Raw genomic sequence first — 8,561 nt, 5'->3', positions numbered from 1 at the left:
AGGGATCGAGCATACATTGACACCTTCCAGGTAAATTCAAGAAGAGGGATGTTGATTTCTACTTTCTGGAGAACTTCCAAAATTTCCCTTTCTTCAGCTTGTTTGTCTCTTTTCACTAATCTGTAAGGGAATGGTGGTGGAACTGCGTAGGGAGATGGTGTCGGATCATAATGTAAATCATTTTCCTTCTTTCTTTGGGATCTCGCTACTCTCATTTCTCTTTTGGGATTCTGCGCCTACTGTTGTTTCTTCCTCCAGGGATTCTGGTTCTTTATTTTTTTTCTAGGACTCTATGCCTAACTCCTCTGGGATTGGTTGTTCAAAAATTGTTCTACTTCAGAGGGTGATAGTGCTTACATTTTCCTGCAGATTCATCTTGATTTGAGAGGAAAGTTTACTTTACTATTCCAAACGACTCATGATTTATGATAGTTAACTCATTTGTTTGTTAAGATCTTAAAAAAGGGTTGTTAATAGGTTTACTGTAGAGGTGGCCTCGGCTGATAAGCTTAACTAGGCCTCAGGTTCTGCATGTAACTAAAGTTAGGGTGGTCCCTTTAGCCTGGATTACACGTGTTTTGTTAGGATTATAAGGCCTCTGAGGAGGTCCCAGAAAGTTTCCCACAACATTGACTTCTATGCCTACTTCTTCTTGTAGCATCAGGCAGCAGTCTGTCAGATGATCTGACATTATGCATATCCCACATACTTTTGCTGGTCCAAGTTTTCCTGCAACAAAAGAATTAAACACTTCAGTAAGTTTATCTAATGTATTTTCAATCGAAGAAGTACTTATCTTGTGAACCCATCGGTTAGGTTAACTCGTAGGGTCAAACTATTGAGAGTTGGCAGCCATCATCGAAATTAATTCTCTTGCTGCGTTTGGTGTCATGTTAACAAGATCTCCTCCACTCGAAACATCAGCCATTTTCATTTCTGAGGGTTGCAGTCCTTCGTAAAAATACAGGAGAAGTGTTTGCTCGGTTAATTCGTGTTATGGATAACTTGCGCAAAGCTTCTTGAATCGCTCCTAGTAGTCGTAAAGCAATTCTCTAACTTTTTGTTTAATCCCCATGATGCTTTTCTCAATTCACTCACTTTTACTACTGGGAAAAACCTGTCAAGAAATACACGATTTAGATCACCCCATGTATTTATCGAATGTGGAGGCAAAAATAATAATCATTCTTCTCTATGCTAGATAAAGAAAAAGGAAATGCTCCTAATTTAATTTGGTATTCGGATACTCTCTGAGGTTTCATGCTTGAGCAGACCATGTGAAATTCCAAGAGATGCTTGTGTGGATTTTCACTAGGAATACCATTAAAAGTGAGATAAAGATGAATCAACCCCGTATTTAATTGAAATGGAGTTTCGCCTTGAAGGAATGCGATGTAGAGATGTTGTTGAACCGCGGGTACTACGGCTAACTCGCTAATAGTCTGATCGTTCATTGGTTGTACGGCTTTTGCGTGATCGGCGTTAGGTGCGACTATGTCTTCTAGTCTCGGATCCATGGTGTCGTTGGGTGTAGAATGTGATTCAGCTTGTGATGATATTGCAATGGAATCCGTCAATTCTTCTTGTGTGGCATCAATGTCAGTTGATCCTTCAGGATTTGATTGTTCTTTTTGTTGTCTTCTTTTCTCTTTAAACTTTTGTCCGTGGATTTGTCTAGCTCGTGCTTCGCTTTCTAGATCAAATTCTTCTAATTTGTCTGGGTTTTACTTGGTCATAAATAAAAAAACAATGATTAATAACTTTTGCCAAAGTCCCCGCTAACGACTCCAATTTGACACTTGTCATTTCTATGTCAAATAATTATTCATTAAATTCAAGATAAAATAGGAAAATATAGTATAAAGAGAGTAAGGGTCGATCCACAGGGATTAAGGAAGATGTTGATGTAGATTTTTTCTTGATTTTTGATATGGGCGTGAATTTACAAATAAAGTAAAAAAGGGTTTGTTTAGAAATTGAAAAAGTAAATAGAGATTTAAAGAAAACGAATTTAAAGAATATGAAAATTAAATAATAAAAATCAGCCTCAGGCTTTAGCTTTGCCTCAATTCAAATCGATCCTTGAATAAGATTTTACTTCGGTTAAGTGTCAGTTTGAGTCTGCAAGGTTCAATCCTTGTAGCTCACTTTTCACTTTGGTGATTGATTTTCCCAAATATATTTTAGAAATCTCAATCCTTGTTTGGATTAAATACGAAAATTGTTGTTAACTCAAAACAGTTTAAAAGTGCTTGAAAAAGTTCGACTCTAATTGTGCTTTCTCTATGAAAGTCGAACTCGATCCCAATATCTCCTTAGCGTTCTATCGCTAAGTGTGTTATAGGGAATTCAAATCAATTGATTTTATAATCCCAACGTTAAACCATAACAACATTTAAGCCAAAATCTATTTTTGAAGTGAAATCGTTTTGATTTTATGAAAGACAATCCGCCAATCTTGTTTCCAGAAAATTGGGAAATTTAACCCTAAGGGTATGAGGTGCTTTTCAATTCTTACGTTAGGAATTGAGTCATCGCTTTAGCCTTTGGCTTATGAAAAAACTTCACTAAGCATGGTAGAAACCATGCTTAGGATTTTAAAAATAAAACTTACAAAAGAAAAATAAAGAAAAAGTAAAAGATAAATCCTGAATTTCAATTTGAATTTGCTGCTAAGTCTTCTGCTTCCACGAAAATGCTAACTAGACCTTTTAGAAGATGTTGACTGGATTCCACGTTAGTGCTTTCATTCCCAATTTCATGCCCACTAGGTCGCCTATGATTCTGGAAAAATAAAAAAGGTGCAGAACTTTGTCTTTCAAGTGTAATTTATATAATAGGGTCGTGCATAGAAAACAAGTAGAAACACCTAAGTAACAAAATCTAATGAACAAGGAGAAATTAACTAAAAAATATTAACTATTTAAAACATTGATCATTCATAACCGATCAAAGAGTGACAAATATCCAGGGACGGAGCCAAGTAGGCCACCCCAAATTTTTACCATTAAATAATTTAGGGATAATTATCTAATTAGGCCTTTAAATTTTGATTTATTTTGATTGTGTTCATCATTTTCTATTGTTAATTATACTTTATCCCCATTGAATTGAAATCCGGACTTCATCCCTGCACATCTCTTTGATTGGTGCTAATGTAAAAATATTAAATTTGTTTAAGTAATAACTATTTTTGAATTTAATAAAAATAAATAAACACGTATAAAATCACAATTGAGATAACCGATTAATTTAGAAATTTATATTTGTTTAATAATCAAACAGTTGATTTATATAACTTTGCATTACATTGCATATTCAACGCAATCATCAAAATTTGGATTTTATATTTCAATTAATTTGAAAAATTCGAAAATAAACATATAAAATTATTATTTGGAACTATTATAAAAAATCAAAATCACTATTTAATCAAACATTAATAATATTTTTTTTGACATTATGCCTATTTTCTTATGGATAAAACAGGAACAAGACAAAATACTTCTATTATTATTAGTATTATTATTATTATTATTATTATTATTATTATTATAGTTAAAAAAACGTCATTATATATATATATTATTAATGCTTTTTTTAAATAAGTTTATTAACCGAAATTAGTGTCTGAAATCACGTTGGAAGTAATACAACTAGGACAATCAGAAGTAAAGGAAACAGGCGAATTAGTAGCAACAACATATTGTGTCAGGCGATGTACTACGTTTACAGGACGCCGTATGGAACGAAGACAGTAGTCGGTTTTGGAATCCAACAAACGACGAGCTTCCACCAAAGTGAACTGCAACACAGAGAGGTCTGCAAGGGTTGATGACCTGCGAAACGACATTTGTTGAATCACTTTCGAGAATCACCTTTGAAAAGCCCAGCTCCATAACAAACCGAAGACCACAACAAATGGTATGAGCTTCAACCAACCCAGCATCACGGGGACAAGAGACGAGCTTTGTACAACCTGCAATTACCATCCCCTCTGAGACCTGAGTCTCGCACAACTACCCCTATTGCTGGCGATCCCGACTGTCGAGGGCATTTATGATACTAGTACAATTAACACGTAAAATCACTCACTTTAACAAATAGTTTCTCTTTCCGAGGCATCATAGATCATCCTCTGCAAAAATCATAGTAAATTGGATCCTCAAAAAATGATAATAGTTTCTCTTATATTGTGCTCATAGCAGATTAAAGATGGCATTAAATGTTAACAGCCTACAGATAAAAAAAAAAGCAATCTCAGCAAGCCACCCACTTCATCTGTTACGTTTGTGGTATATGACATGTACAACTATCAAGTGTTAAAACAACGAGCATTGCCTTGTGATATACTGACTCGGGATCGTACCATGTTCGTAAGGACTACGGTATAACCGTCGGTTGAAGATTTTTACCTCATTGTAGCTTAAAAACATGCATGTAACCGATTTGAGGGATATCACCCTGCGTGGCTATCCGATGAAAGAAGGCCCAATTGCTCAGTAAGATGGTTCATATGCTGAATCCCATTCCATCCATTTTCCTTCCCTACAGGTGCTGCTTTCTGTTCCCACTCTGTTCTGTTTTCCACTGAACTCGAACTAATTTCATCAGTGTCCCCGGTTAGTGGGCTTGTTGCAAGAAACTGTTCCCAGAAAGCGTCGTTAATTGCTGGAAGTTTAGGGGTTCCATCAAGCAAGATGTCCATATCGTGATCGGCAGAAAAGTCATCAGTTTCTACAGGCATTGTACCATCCAGAACGTCTGATATTGGATCGAGATATGCTTCATTGCCTCTCTCAGATCCTGCCAGACTTCTATCAGTAAGTCCAACAGTGTTATCGGGATCAACCCCTTGTATTTGAGAAACATTAGGGAAAACTCCATGTTTCTGTGAGTTATGCTCATTTGTCTGAGAAATTTGATCAACTTAGCATGCTCGGTTGTTAGACAAGCCGCAATTGACAGACAAGTGGTGGGAAAACCTGATTCCGCTTGCAGATAAGACTGTGCAGAAGCTGGTTGGGCTTCTGAAAGTGTTACACCCAAAATCTGACTGGAGGAGCTCCCACTGTCAGGTGTGTTGGAAGAATGAACACCATCAATCATGAAAGCACCCGAGTTATTTATTTGGGGTTCTATTCTAGGCGATGTATTCATCTTCAATATCTGGTGCAGCATTGCCTTTGCTGCCTCATTCAGTGAAGGCTGGAACTTTACAATCTGCCCATTAGGAGATATGGCACCAGTTTCACTAGCTAAATTTTCTTCATCCTGCCCGGGCAATCTCCTCTTCTTGCTTGCTGCAGTAATGAACCTGTTGCTTCCATTTTGTTGGCATACAAGCTGACTTAAGAAACTCGGACTTTTCATGGCCTTAGCGAGTAAAGACATCATTTGCTGCTGTCTCTGCTCATCACCTGTACGCATTGGCCAACAGTTTGCAATTGGTTATCCGTCGCCTGCTGCTGCTGCCTCAAACTAACGAGTTCCTGCATGAGAACATTCTTGTCTATCTTAAGTCTTTCAACTTCCTCTTCAAGCCCAAACTTCCCAACCTCAATGCAAGTTCCAACAGATGAGCTCTGAACTTGAGGTTGCAGACTACTCTGGACATAAGCAGGTTTCCGCCTGCTGATAGTTTTCAAGAGATGTTTTTGACCTCGTAGAAACCCCTCATTAGCAAATTCCCAGCTGTCAGGGTCAACTTTCCTAAAACCCTAAAGGGAAAAAGTATGATAATCATCAAGACAAACTATAGTATACATCTGCCTAACTTAATTTAGCAAATTCGCTCGAGTAAAGCAGGATTGAAGTTTAACATCTATTTGAATCACATATCATCTGTCTCAGTTGAACCTGAATGCCTCCCCATAATCAATTAGTAACTACATGCATATACTTAAACCTGCAGATAACAAACACAATTACAATTTGATGAGTTCTTCAGCTCAAAAAAAGGTCAAAATCTAATGTCAACCCTCTCAATGAATAGCATTTCAAATTACAATCTGTGGCAGCATCCTAGAAATACTATTCTCTCCATCATGCCTTTGTTCACTTGTTGGTTAAACAAATAATTTTAAAAAGAAAATGGAATTTCAAGAAAAATCAAAAGAAGAAAAGGTAATGTGAGAAAATGCGAAATAAATTTTTGGTTTAGCTAATTCTTCGAGTTTATTATCTTACTAGAGAAATCCGCAAGATAAAATGTTAGCTTATGAAGCCCTTATTCTTTGAGTAAACATATCATGCGGTTAGATCAAATAAGAAAGAACAAAGAATAAAAACAAATGGAACAACATAATAACAGCTTGTAAAATATATCTGCAGGGTTTATATAACTTTTCGATGAAGAATAGCAATACAGGCATTTGGATTTTTTTTTAATAAACATGAAATTGGCACATAAAACACATGAACGCTAAACTTGACATTTCAGCTTATACAAGATCGGAAAGAGTGGGAAACCAGGGCGATACGAATTCAAGTGAAAACTGGAAGATAAATGTTTCTCATTAAAGAAACTAGATAACGTACCCATATCTGAAGTTGCACCGAGAAGTAATTACCTATACATTGCATAATGAACCTCTTAATAAAATGCCTTTCACTAAAGCAAAGCATGCTTTATCAATTCATAGAATCAAACAACAACGAAACCCCCATAGCAGCAGTACAAGTAAATTCTTTTGGAAAATCACAGTCTAAAATATCGAATTTACTGAGATAGAAAGAGTTCCTTAGCTCCATGAACCCTTGGAGCTGAAAATATTTGACCCAAACCCGAAATCATATACACAAACATTCAATTTTAAATTTCTATGTTTCATCTCAAATTTTCCACATTTGTATACCAGGTAGAAGCATGCTTTCAATCAATCATCCTGATGCCATCGATGATCTAACATTCAAAGAAGAACTATAAAATCCATATTCCATTAAATTGATCTCACACAACAAATCGAAAGTTATACTATAAATTCATGATCCAACATCTGTATGGGTTCTTGAATAAAAAATCAAAACTAGACCCTAAAATAAAAAAAAATCAAACGAAATATCTGCAATCATCCTCGAAGAAATACATCTTATTGGTCTTAGTTTCGAATTCCAAGCAGGTCTATGTAACCTAAAGCTAAGGCCCAATAACTATCCGAATGAATAAAAATCACGATATTTATTAAAAATAAGAGGAAATAGGAATCAAATAAGCATAAATAAGGAAATACCCACATAAGTATTGAGCTGCCTGACAAAGCTGGAGAAATTGTTGTGCTTAAAATAATTCGGCAAAAGGTCCCTTGAAAACTCCGGCACTTTCCAGACCACGAAACTGTTGTTAGCGCTACTCCACGACACGACCGAGTCGGTCGATGGGTCATCCACCACATTGTAAGTTTTGCTGAGAAACGGCGGCACCGGGTTGCCGTTGGGAGCGGCTGCCGTCGCTGATATTGAATCATGAAGTGAATCCATTTTCTGTTTCAATAATAACAAAAACAAAAAGGGTATTCGAGAAACATTGAATTTGAAGATCAGAGAGTGAGCATGATAGTTAACCAAGAGCTAAACTTGGTAAGGACAAAAGAGAAAGTAGAAGCCAAGCAAGAGTTTTAACCTTTTAGGCTTTTATGGGCTTTAGATTTGATTATTTGCGTGAAGAATGAAATAATTATGTGAAAATAATTGACTAACTGAAAATGTTTTTTAATATATGATTTTAATTAATTTTTTTTAGATTTACAAAAATAACTAATAAATTCGTAACGCGATTTTAAATTCACAACACGAACTTCAATTTCGTAATACAGTTTCTAAATTCACAACTCAGTTTTGAAATTCGCAAATCGAATTTCTTTTTCGCAACGCGAATTTGGAATTCGCAACACAGGAGTCAAATTCGCAAAGCGAGTTTTTTTTCACAACGCGAATTTTATTTTCAAATTCGAAACATGAATATTAATTTCGCAACACAAATGTAAACAGTATATCCCGTAAATCGCAACTCATAACCTAAAACCCTAAATCGCAACTCATAACCTAAAACCCTAAATCGTAACTCATAACCTAAAACTTTAAATCACAACTCAGTCTCATCTCCATCTTTCACTCTCTACGGCGACATCTGTCCCCATCTCCAACGACATCCATCCCCATATCCGGCAACCCCCCCTTCATCTCTATCTCTCAGAGCCACCCTCTCACAACTATTACGGCCACAAATAGAAAATCAACCACCGAGGGTTAGTTTTTTTAATTATTTTTATTTTGCAATTTTTGTATTATTATTAGATTTTCATATTTAAATTGATGATAAATTTACTCGTAATTTCAATATATAGATTAACCATTTCACTTAGATTGCTTAGTAAATTCATTTTGTTGCTGCCAATACTGCTAAACGGTTTAGTCTTTAACCCTGTGAAGTTAGTATTTGTCTTTTGGTTGAAGTAATGCAATTCATTCAAGTTTCAATTTGCAGAAGAATAGTAGTTTTTGAAACTTAAATTCGCAACATGAAAATGAAATTCGCAACGCGATTTTAGTTTTCACGTTGC

At 35.7% G+C, this 8,561-nt stretch overlaps 1 pseudogene; it reads right to left on the bottom strand.

The window, feature by feature from the left end:
• Positions 1-3,698: 3,698 nt before the first annotated feature.
• LOC120115361 lies at positions 3,699-7,565 on the bottom strand (annotated as a pseudogene).
• Positions 7,566-8,561: the final 996 nt, after the last annotated feature.

Source organism: Hibiscus syriacus, unplaced genomic scaffold (genome assembly GCF_006381635.1).
Source record: "Hibiscus syriacus cultivar Baekdansim isolate YM2019G1 unplaced genomic scaffold, ASM638163v2 tig00110263_pilon, whole genome shotgun sequence".
Lineage (NCBI taxonomy): Eukaryota > Viridiplantae > Streptophyta > Magnoliopsida > Malvales > Malvaceae > Hibiscus > Hibiscus syriacus.
The sequence above is the reverse complement of the archived record's forward strand: the minus strand, read 5'-3'. Positions and strand labels throughout refer to the sequence as shown.